This window comes from Crocuta crocuta, unplaced genomic scaffold (assembly GCF_008692635.1).
Source record: "Crocuta crocuta isolate KB4526 unplaced genomic scaffold, BGI_CrCroc_1.0 scaffold260, whole genome shotgun sequence".
Lineage (NCBI taxonomy): Eukaryota > Metazoa > Chordata > Mammalia > Carnivora > Hyaenidae > Crocuta > Crocuta crocuta.
Window position 1 is genome coordinate 6,295,400 of NW_027527525.1, and position 11,800 is coordinate 6,307,199.

Here is an 11,800-nt window from a genome sequence, read left to right on the forward strand (position 1 = left end):
ATTGCTTTTTTTTAAAAAAAAAGTGGGTTGGGGCATCTAATAGCATTTCCTGGTTCGAGGAGCTAATGGTACATACATTTACTATACACAGACACACACATAATATAAAAGTGTTACACACATAATATAAAAGTGTTAAGCCACTGACTATTATTGCTACTCCAGTGATGGTTCTAATCTCAGTGATTCACTGAGAAAGTCCCTGGTGCTCTGTTAGAAGCTGGCACACTTAACAATAAAGAGCCGGTATACACTGTAGCCTTTTCTGGCTGTGTGGTCTGCTATGTGACCGCTCTTCTCTTGGACCACAAGAGCATCCATAGGCAATATGCCAACGAATGTGTGTGGCCGGCTTCCAATAACACATTATGGACACTGATATTTGAATTTATAATTTACATGCATTTTGAAATATTCTTTTGAATATTTTTTAGTCATTTAAATATCTTAAAACGATTCTGAGTTTACCAGCATTACTAAAACAGGCAATGAGCCAGATCTGGTCTGCTGTCTGTGGTTTAGTGACTTAGTACTCTACAGGAACTACTGACTTGTCTGTGCCGTTAAATACTCACATGAACACCTAATTTTTGAGCACATACCATGCGTCAGTTACTGCCAGAGCACATTGTGCAGACTGGCTATTTTAGCTCTATCATTTGGAAGGGGTTCCACTATTTTTGCCGCTTACAGGTGAGGAATTTGAAGCTTAGAGTGGTATCTTGAGACCATAAAGCTATTAAATTGTGAGGGTGGAATTTAGGTCCAGGCATTCTGATGTCAGAATTAGCTTTTAAACAGTTAGTACTCAATGTGCTGTCCATGGTCCAGCACCAACAGCAGACCTGGGCTTGGGTTAGATATGAAAATGCATGGACGTGCCTGGGGGGCTCAGTCTGTTAAGTGCCAGACTCTTGATTTTGGCTCAGGTCATGATCTCACGGTTTGTGAGATGGAGCTCTGTATTGGTCTCTGTGCTGGGCATGGAGACCATTTAAGATTCTCTCTCTCCTCGCTCTGCCCCTTCCCCTGCTTGTGCATACCCACTCTCTCTCTCCCTAAAAATAGATAAATAAACTTTAGAAAAAAAAAAAAAAAGAAAAGAAAAGAAATGCAAATGCATGGCCCTGCCCCAGACCCACTGAATCAAAGTCTTGGGCTGGGCCCCAGAACCTGTTTAATAAGATTCCTAGAGGGGCACCTGGGTGGCTCAGTCGGTTAAGCATCTGACTTCATAAGCTCAGGTCATGATCTCCTGGTTCATGGGTTTGAGCCCCGCGTCGGGCTCTGTGCTGACAGCCAGCTCAGAGCCTGGAGTCTGCTTCAGATTCTGTGTCTCCCTCTCTCTCTGTCCCTCCCCTGCTCACGCCGTCTCTCTCTCTCTTTCAGAAATAAATAAAACATTAAACAATTCTTTTAAAAAGAAAAAAAATAAGATTCCTAGATGCGGGCACCTGGGTGGCTAAGTTGGTCAAGTGTCCCAATCTTGGTTTCGGCTCATGTTATTATCTCATGGCTTAGTGGGTTCAAGCCCCGCATTGGTTTCTTTCTCTCCCTCTCTCTGCCCTCTCCTCCTCGTACTGTCTCTGTTTTTTTTCCCAAACAAATAAACTTAAAAAAAATTTAAATGTTTATTTACTCTTGAGAGAGAGAGAGAGACAGAGAGAGAGAGAGACAGAGGGAGACAGAGAAAGCATGAGTGGGGGAGGGGCAGAGAGCGACCAAGACACAATCCAAAGCAGGCTCCAAGTTCTGAGCTGTTCGTACAGAGCCCAACGCAGGGCTCAAACCCAGGAACGTGAGATCAGGACATGAGCCAAAGTCCGACGCTTAACTTACTGAGCCACCTCGGCGTCCAATAAATAAATAAACTTTAAAAAAACATCCCTGGATCATTTTACTCACATTAGAGTTTGAGAAACATTGTTCTAATCTAATATACTGTTTTCTTCAGACTAAGTATGGTTTCTATGATAACTATCATTTCAAATATTTGTATTTTCCTACTGAGCTTTAGTATCAAATATGGATGTTGGCAGATACCTGGTTTTAATGAAGCTTATTGAATACCTGTTATGAGCAAGAAGTCAAAAGGTATACTCAAAGAGGTTATAACTGAGTAAGAAGGATATGACAATTACACAAACATTTGGTGCAAAATAGAATAATAAAGGTACAAAGAATGGCATGGGAATATAAAAAGAAGGAAAGAAGTGGACAAATAGCTCTGTAAAGATAGATGTCAAGATAGTGTGGCATTGGGGTGATTCTTTAAGGATGTGCAGATTTTTGGAAACTAAGGTCTTTCCAGATGAAAAGAATATGGGTAAAGCAATTGAGGTGCAATTTTGATATGTGTTCCTTTCCACAGAATTAACAAGTTTAATTAAGGTTCGGGCTGTATTTAACCAAGAGTTCAGACTTAGCTGTAGAAAGAACATCTGAAGGTAGATCATAGAAGACCATAATCCAATGGAGAGAAATACTAGAATGAAGTGTTTCAATTTGATAGATCACGGTACCTGCAGATAATTCTGAATGGGGTGCTAACGTTGCAAACTGAGCTACATGATGGAGGTTTCGATTTGAATGTCCCGCATAAACAAGTATGACTTGGTTCAAGTGTGCTTATAATAAACAAGTATCGTTCTTCCAGGGACTGGGCTACTTTCATCCTGTTCCCTCCAGGTATCCAAATACCGTCTTCAGCTTCTTTTTATGCCATGTAACCAGCTGGTCACAACAACCGTTTGATTCCCCACTTGCATGTCACTCAAATTCATCTCTCACCCTACTTAAGACATTCTGTATATCTTACCTGAGCTGTTAAAAACGTCTTCTAACTTCTTCTTTTCCTCATTTCTGTTTCATCCAATAGATTCTCTACATTTCTGTCAAAGTTCTCTTTCTAAGACCTAACTCTGAATAAAAAGGTGTAATTTCATCTCATTGTCAACAAGATAAAAGCATTACATTATGGATGCATTCAAGGCTAATAACAGTCTTTTTCTATCCTCTCTTGCAGTCCATAATCTTACTATTTTTTTGTGGTCCCGCCAAAGTAGTTTCGCTCCCTCACACACTGCCCTTTACCTTAGTCAAGTTTCTTTACTGCAGACATTCTCAGAAACCTCAGTGTGCTGATGAGTTTTATGAATGTGCAAGAGAGGCCTGTCACATAGAGAAATTCCTACACTTAGATACTATGGCATCCATTCCATGGCGATGTTGGCTAACATCTGGATTAACATTGATATTCTGCAGTACGTAGTTTACGTACTGCTAGTGTATAATTCCTAACACCACAAGTTGGATTTGTGTTCACTCAAGATCTAGAAAGAAAACATGCAAAGCTTAAGATTCTTATTTCTTGAGTAATCAGCTCCAGGCGTGGAGATGTGGGGGGGGTAAAGGGGGAGGAGCCTTCAGGTTCATTATGGCTCAGCCTCTGGGCTACATAAACAGGGTCTTCTCAAAAGAGTTCAATTTGCCCATTTGCTGTCAGAAAGCTCTCCCCACTCTGGCTTCAGCAAACCCAGGTGGCTTGTTTTTGCTCTATTATTTAGGGCAAGAAGGAGTTCAATCCTGATATATTGGGGAAATGTGCAATGAGTAGGTGAGCCTATTTTCTGAAAGAACTTGGTCTTGTGTAGAGCACTGATTGAAAAGAAGCATGATTGTTTTATAAACCAAAGGGAAGGCTGCATCTTGCCTTGGATCGAGCTGGTTGTTGAGTGGAGTGGCAATATCAAACGCAATCATCTCTTAACCAGGTCAGGATAGAATCACAGTTATACATGTTCACTCAGAAGGAACAGAGACATGAGAATGTCACATAAAGACACATCCACTTTTCTAGACAACACGTGATGTGACTCTTCAAGTAAGATACCCACACACACACACACACACACACACACACACACACGAGGAAAGTTTTAAGGAAATAAAAATCTTGGGAAAAGGATCTCTGGGATCAAAGTTGAATGGCTGTTTAAATGAAGCTCTCGGTATAATCACAAAAGGAAACTTGAAGTTCATTCAGTCCAACTCAGCTGCCTCAAATCTTTGTTGGAACGAGGCAAGGACCTAAAGAAAGAGAGGGAGAGTGAAGGCTCCTTATCTCCAAGGAGTCAAACTGCAATTCAGTTATTTTAGCACCTTGCTCAAGGTTGCACAGCTGGCTCCAAATCCTGAGGCTAGCATCTGGGTTTCTTTTATCCAGATGTTTTGGCCTGCTTTATAATGCAGAAAACCTCAAATTAGCAATTTCTGGGCAGCTACTCTACTCTTAAATCTGACATATTGAGGCTGTGCTTAAATCCATTCCCCTCAAAAGGGGTTGTAAATTATAAGCTTTGATATTTGGATTTTAAATAAAAAGTCATCCTGGCCAGTCTACAACAATGCCTGAAATTTTCAGCACCATTAAGAAATATCATAACATGTCAAAAATGGATATTCTAAAGTTCTTGCCCTAAAACAAATTGTTGCCATATTACCCACTTCGGAAGCGCATAAGGCCAGAACAAGTGTGGAGGTCTGACTTATTTTGTATTTGGGCTTTGGTTGCAGATTGACTTAAACTTGAGAAAATTACCCCACTTCTTGGAGGCTTACTTTCCTTATCTGAATAATGAGGGTGACACATCACAGAGTTACTGTGTCAGCAAGACAGCCTATCAAGTACCCTAGGAAAGATATTTGCCACATGATAGAAGTTTAATAAAATTTTCTTTTCTTTTCCCGCTCCCTTCTAAGCAGCTATATCAGTACTCCTTCTCCCTGCCTTCATTTATTCCTTACTTTCTTCTTTTTTTAAAATTTAATTTAATTTAATTTTTTTATTTTTATTTATTTTTATTTTTTATTTTTTTTTACAAATAGTTTATTGTCAAATTAGTTTCCACATAACACTCAGTGCTCATCCCCACAAGTGTCCTCCTCCATGCCCATCCCCCCTCCCCCCCACATCCATCAGTCCTCAGTTTTTGTCAGCATTCAAGAGTCTCTCATGGTTTGCCTCTCTCCCTTTCCCCCACCACTTCCCCCCTTCTTCTCCCCCTTGTTCCTCCGTTAAGTTCCTCCTAATCCTCCTATATGTGCAAACATATGGTATTTGTCCTTCTCTGCCTGACTTATTTCGCTCAGCATAACACCCTCAAGGTCCATCCATGTTGCTACACATGGCCAGATTTCATTGTTTCTCATTGCCATGGAGTATTCCATGGTATAGATAAACCACATCTTTTTGATCCATTCGTCCGATGATGGACACTTAGTCTCTTTCCATGTTTTAGCTATTACTTACTTTCTTCTTAAAATTTCTTTATGCAGCAAACCCAAGAGCTGGGACATTTAGCTTACATACCAAGGAAATTTACTTCTCAGAAATGCATTTTATTTTATTTTCCAGGTTCATAGTTTATGATGGTACAAATTGACTATCGCATGACGGGGTGGCATTAGCTTCCCCTGGCCTGGGAACATAACAGAAAAATGGCACACTTTAAAACACGTTTATTTTTCTTTCACAGGTGTTTTTTTTTTTAATTTTTAATTTTATTATTATTTTAAAAATATTTTTATTAAAGTTATTTTTCATATTTATTTATTCATTGTTTATTTATTTTGAGAGATGCAGGCACAAGTAGGGGAGGGGCAGAAGGAGAGGGAGAGAGAGGATCTCAAGCTGTCAGTGCAGAGCCCGATGCCGGGTTCTTTTTTTAGACCTTAACTTGGAGTGTAAGACCATCACAGCAATGCCTCCTTGTGTGGCCAGTACACAATTCAGTCTCCTTGTGAGAGGGTAAAGGCTGAAATTTTTTTGATACCAGTGAAATGGAGTTGGATGTCCATTTCTGCATCTGCCATGATTTCGATCTTGCAAAAGGCACCAATTCCACTGGCCATGCCCTTCAAAGCACCTCAAAAAGGCCTTTTAAATCACCCATTTGTTGGCTTCTATGCAGCCTTAAGATTTCTTCCAGGAATAGGTGGCCTTCTTTTCCTTTAGACACCAAGCAGGTAAACTGTTATAATTGCCTAGTATGTTCTGGCTTCTAGAAGAGCCCTTGACTCAACACAATTTTGTGTCAGACCAAATAAATATTTTGGAAGGCCTAGAACACGGTGGATGGGCCGGTAGGAGGACATGCCGTTGGCACTGGATGGATTTGGGTCCTGGTTCCACCATGTTGTGGTTGACTCTTAGTGGAAACCCCAATTTCTTCATCTGTAAAAGTATAAACGCCCTCCTGCTACAAACCCCAAGGGGCTGCTGTTGAGGTCAATAAAAATAATGGAAGGGAAAGGCCATCGGAAATTCAGAAAAGTCCTTCAGATTTGAGTTCCTGTTGTTAGTTCTGAGCATCAGGAGGCACTCCGATTTTTACCACGGCTGAAGCAGGCGCTTAGTCCTAATGGACAGTTTTTATCATCCTTATTGCTACCACCCTAGTCGTGTTGCCATCACTTTGCGCCTGTTGTCACGGATATCCATCTTTCCGCCACTCTTGCTCCGTGTTATTTTTCCATGGAACAGTCAGTGTGAGATCCTGTCTTATGCCTGCTTAGGAGCCTTCAAATCCTTCAAAGGTCTTTTTATCTTGGGATGCCATGCTCCACAGGGCCTACATGATTTGCTTTCTGTTTCCATGACCTCTTGTTGAATTCCTATCTTTCTTCCTTATTATACGACGCACTGGAACTCTTTCTGTTCCTCAGCCAAGACAAACTTGTTTCCACCTCAAGAGCATTACCTGTTGCTATTTATTTTGCCTAAGAACTTAGCATGCTTGGTTTCTTCTTGTCATTTAGGTCACATCCCCAGATAGGTCTTATCTGACTCTACTCCCTAAAGTGACAACTTCATTCCTAGTCACTTTCTAACACATCATCCTGTGATTTTCCTCAACACTTTTATCATTAATGGAAATTAAAATATTTATTTATTTGTTTGCTTGACTGTTGTCTCTCAGCTCCTAGAATAAAACCCAGGGAGTAGGCGTATAGTCTGTATTTCAGAGCCTAGAACAGTGCTGGATAGATCGAAAGTGCCCAGTGAATACTGCTAAATACATACAGGTATAAAATAATGGTGCTAAATGCAACTTCTGTAAATCATGTACCTGCTTGCCCCAAATCGAAGCATAGAACAGGCAACAGAGGACATCAAGGACAAATGGCTTATTTGTTATTCAAATTTTAAAAAGGGATTTTCCACAAAGCAAGAACTTACTTCTCAAGTAAGACCCAAAGAAATACTTAAAACTGTGTGGCTTGGTTATATATAGACTGTGGATCTAAAATTTTTTTCCATGTTTTAGTCAATATTGCATGGATGTGTATCTAAGCACACAAACCAGGGTTTTATGCTTTTTACTCTCTTTGATAGCTGACAACATTCTTTTTATGTCTGAATATCTCGAAAAGACAACTTTAAAACAGGAAATATGCTACTTCTGTGTGCATTGATGACCACAGCTATTGCTTGCCTAAGTTTTGGCTCCACCCAGGAGAAGTCTCACCCAGTCTTGCCAAGAAACAAGGAACTGGATGGTAATTTGGAACCAGTAATAGTTTTCGCCAAGTATATTTTTGGCAGAAGAAACAGCTCGAGATTTAGGAGAGTAAAGAGGGCTGAAAGCTTCCATTGACCTTCTGGGCCCTGACTAAGGCTGCTTATGTTGCCATGACCCCATCAGATGGCCACCTTCCAAATTGTTCAAAACGTTACTTCTGGGCATATAGAGCTGATATCTCAGCACAGGGATAGAAGCCCAGCCTGGACAAGGTCCAATTAAGAAAGCGTCTCCACTGGAATGATAGTATCTGGCAAGGAACAAATCCAATGATGCCACAGGTATTATCTGCCTTTCCTTTCCATGCTTAAATCATTTCCTTCATAGACCAGATAATGACCAGTCTACAGAAATACAACTGGCTGAGAATCTGTATATAAACACTGAAATACTTCTTCAGAGTTGATCTTCTCCAGCTGAACTTCTAGAGTCAGATGAATATGGGTCCCAGCTATAACCTCATTCTTTCTTTCTACCCTCATGAATGAGAACATGTATGGACCAGTTTCATTGTGTTGTTTTGTTTAGTAAAGCACTGATAAATTCTTTTTTTTTCCCTGTTTAAACTAAGTTGACAGATGTAAATGGTACATCGGATGGAGGCTCCGATTTGGGGTAAAAATTAGTAGACAATCACTTTAATTCAACTGATTCCTAGTCACAACTAGTTTGCCAGTTCCTGATTCCTTCACTCAACTTGTCACGTCATTCCTGTGAAGTGACGATCTCTTCTGTGAAGCCTTTGGGGAGTCGCTAGACTCCACCTGGGAGTCAGTGACTCCATCTTTTATTTCCAAATGGCAATTGTGTTTTCCAGGAACAATGTCCTTAATATAAAAAATACTATATTTAATGGTTTAAAAGTTTCTCTATACTCTCTAACAGGCTGTGATATGCACAAGGAGAAGGGCTGTATCTTACTCATCTTTAAAAAAATTTTTTTAATGCTTATTTATTTTTGAGAGAGAGAGGGAGAACAAGTGGGGAAGGGGCAGAATGAGAGGGAGACACAGAATTTGAAGCAGACTCCAGACTCTGAGTTGTCGGCACAGAGCCTGACACAGGGCTTGAACTCCTGACAGGCAAGATCATGACCTGCGCTGCAGTCAGATGCTCAACCAGCTGAGCCACCCAGGCACCCCTCTTACTCATCTTTATAAACGTATCTTACCAACATGAAATGCTTATGGAATGAAGACTTTGTATTTACTGATATGTGAGTAAGTAAGTGATCAAGTGAGTAAATAAGAGTTATTTATCTTAGTTTAGCAAAAAATACAGAACCCTTAAGTCAATGACAAGTAAATATTGGTTGAGTGCCTGCCAAATGACAAGCAGTTTTGAATATATGATTTCATTAGCACTAAACAAGTCTATAAATTAAATATTATTCCCCCCTCCCTTTTTTTTAATAAAGAAGGTGTCATTCACATAAGGTTGAGGAAGTGAGCGCCAAATTCAAGATCTCAAAAGCAGAAAAGTATTTCACTTAAAATGAATTTGTTCACCAAGTGGCCAAACTTATGTTTTCCTGAACTTAATTAATAGAAATCAAGTTAAGTGGCATCAGCAAAGATATCCCTCAGAATAATGACATTTGCTATTCATCTTCCATAGTAACCTCATTGCATAGATGAAGAAATCAGTTTTTTTAAGCCTATAATGAAGCAGCATTAATTCAAAACAGATTTATTTCCTTCAAGTCTGATACTCTTTCCAATTTCTCATAACCTCCTTACAATTGTTTTCTTCTATAAATTCTAATAGTATTGCATTAAATCATATCTCAATAAACACATTGAGGGTGTTAAAATAGTGGGGTCCGTGTATGTTACTCTGATTACCAAAAAAACAAGGATATGTGTTTATCTACTAATATGCAACTTAGAGAATCTAATTGATGGATCTACAATTGGAGTCATTAAAAGCATAGATTTTGGACCAATTTTGGACTAAAGGTGTGAATTAGAATCCCTGCTCTGCCACTCATAAGATGAGTGACCTTGAGTAGGTCACAAAGACACAATGAAGTTAAATTTCCTCATTTTTAAATAATCCTTTCCTTGATTGCAATGGAACAAGACTGGCTAGTCAAGGCAGAGAAGGAATGTGCTGGAGTTGCTAATGAGAGAAGACCAGAGAGCCAGGTAAAGAAGAAGGGAGTTCTGGATAATTAAAGGAGAATTCTCATCCTGATTCTTACTCTTTTCCATGCCCACCTCCCACAAGGAGCTTCAGTCCAGTGTCTTTAAATTATCACAAGGGAGATTCCGATTGGACCATGAGTCCATCCTGATCGGTATCATGACTACTTTTTGGCTGAAATTGTGCAGACATTGTTGTCAATTCTGTACACAGTATAAAGGAGGTAATTCTCCAAAAGGCAGTAGAAATCCTCTTACCAAAAACAAAACAAAATAAAACAAAAACACAAACAAACTCAGGAGTCCCCAAAACAGTAGATCTATGGAAGGAGCTCCTTCATAGGGTTACTGGGAAGGTGGCAATCCAAGGGCAGGAAATCAAAGGAGGGTAAGAGAAAGGAAGAGACCTTTGGTCTTCGAGCCACAGATTACTTGATTAATACCCATATTAATGATCAGGGTTTTATGATTTTATAATTCATTTGAGATATTTTAGAATTTTAAAAATGTCCTATGAAATTGATCATTAGTTGAGGAATCAGGAAGAATTGTAAGAGCTTTGATTTATAATACTTCCTCCATGAGGTTAAAGAGGTTCCTTTGTAGAAGGGAGATACTAAAATATCAATCAGAAACATAATTTCAGGTCAAAAGAAACATTGGATATAATTGTGTCTATCTACATCAGAGAGAAAAGCTAAAAGCTCAGAAGAGAAAAGGAGCTTGCAAAGCATATTTTGTAATCCTAGGTCTTTATCAGTTATACAGAGAACTAGAAATAAAGGCCAAATGAATGAGGTAACCTATAAAATCCTTTTTTTATACGTGTGATTCTTGAAGTCCATCTGTGCCTGGCTGTTTAGTGGGCCCGAGTCATGATTTGCACACCATGAAGACAAGTTGTCTGTCGGGGATCAGAACTCCAGAAGCAGTGGACATACATTAACACTAAGCCAGGTGTCTGAATAAAAAGACAAATGGTCTGGTCTACAAGTTGTGGAAAGGAAGTCAGTGAAGGTAGTGGAGATCTGGTCTGAGGGAGGGACTAACGCTGTCTGACTTACCCTCTGCAGACAGTGGTTTCATTTGTTCAGAGCTCGTTGCCTAGACAAAGGTTTCTTCAAGACGCCTAATCTTCTGTCTTCATTCTCGAAATATATATATACATATATATTAAAAAGAAGGATCCATTTGCCACGCACATAGCTTTTTGGAGGTTTAGCAGAGGACACAGCATTCTAGAACATTGAAGTACCCGGAGCTCCCTGTAACAAAGAGGAAGGTCCCTGGCAACCTGCCCCCATGACAAAGCTTGTGCTCGATTTAGGCTCCCCTAGGGTTGGCAATGATGGTTTTCATTTAGGCCTGGTTGGGCCCCCCAAGTAGAAGACTTGGAGACTGGTTCTGAATCAACTCTGTCATGCAGTTACTTAGGGGTGCCAGATTTGAGAAGAAAAAAAAAAAAAGGCAAAACAAAAAACACTCTCAAAGTCCAGAAAAGTTTGGCTCAAGCCTATGCATATAATAAAAATAACAAAGAGGAAAAAAGTGTGTTTGTTCTTATGAAGTACGGAGCCAGTGCTTTTATGTTATCATCAAAAGGCAGTGCCAAACCTCAGTCACGGTGCTGCTAAATGCATCTGAGAAAGACCCTGAAGGTGAGTGCGTAGGGTGGGATTATGGGAATCCCTGCCTGACAAATCTGTGGATTTCAACAGCCCAGCTAATTACAGGGCAGGGCAGCCCTAACAGTGGCTCTGACTGAGAGACTGGGTCCCACATTTGGGGTAGTAACTTAAGCCACCCTGGGTGTCCAACCTCTGCTCTCAATCTACCCTCAGAACAGGCTGTCCTCAGGCTCAGTCTACAGAACCCAAGAGGACCGAGAAGGCAAAGAGGAATTTTTGCGTGCCCTTTAAAACTCCAGCTGAGTTCAGGCTTCAAACAGCAAATGGGAGATTCCCATATCCCTGCTCTTGACTTTTCCTGTAATCCAATCTCCAGGATTTGAAGGGTTTTAAATCAGGGCGTCTCCACCCTGTTTGGAGGGTGTCATGGGAATCTCCAAACAAA

General features: G+C 40.1%; 1 long non-coding RNA gene across 1 annotated transcript in view; it reads right to left on the bottom strand.

The window, feature by feature from the left end:
* The window catches only part of LOC144231883 (uncharacterized), a 17,171-nt gene extending 6,238 nt beyond the window's left edge, over nucleotides 1–10,933 (bottom strand). The window contains exon 1 of the long non-coding RNA XR_013335228.1: nucleotides 10,792–10,933. This is a non-coding gene — a long non-coding RNA (uncharacterized LOC144231883). The remainder of the gene's footprint in view (nucleotides 1–10,791) is intronic.
* Nucleotides 10,934–11,800: the final 867 nt, after the last annotated feature.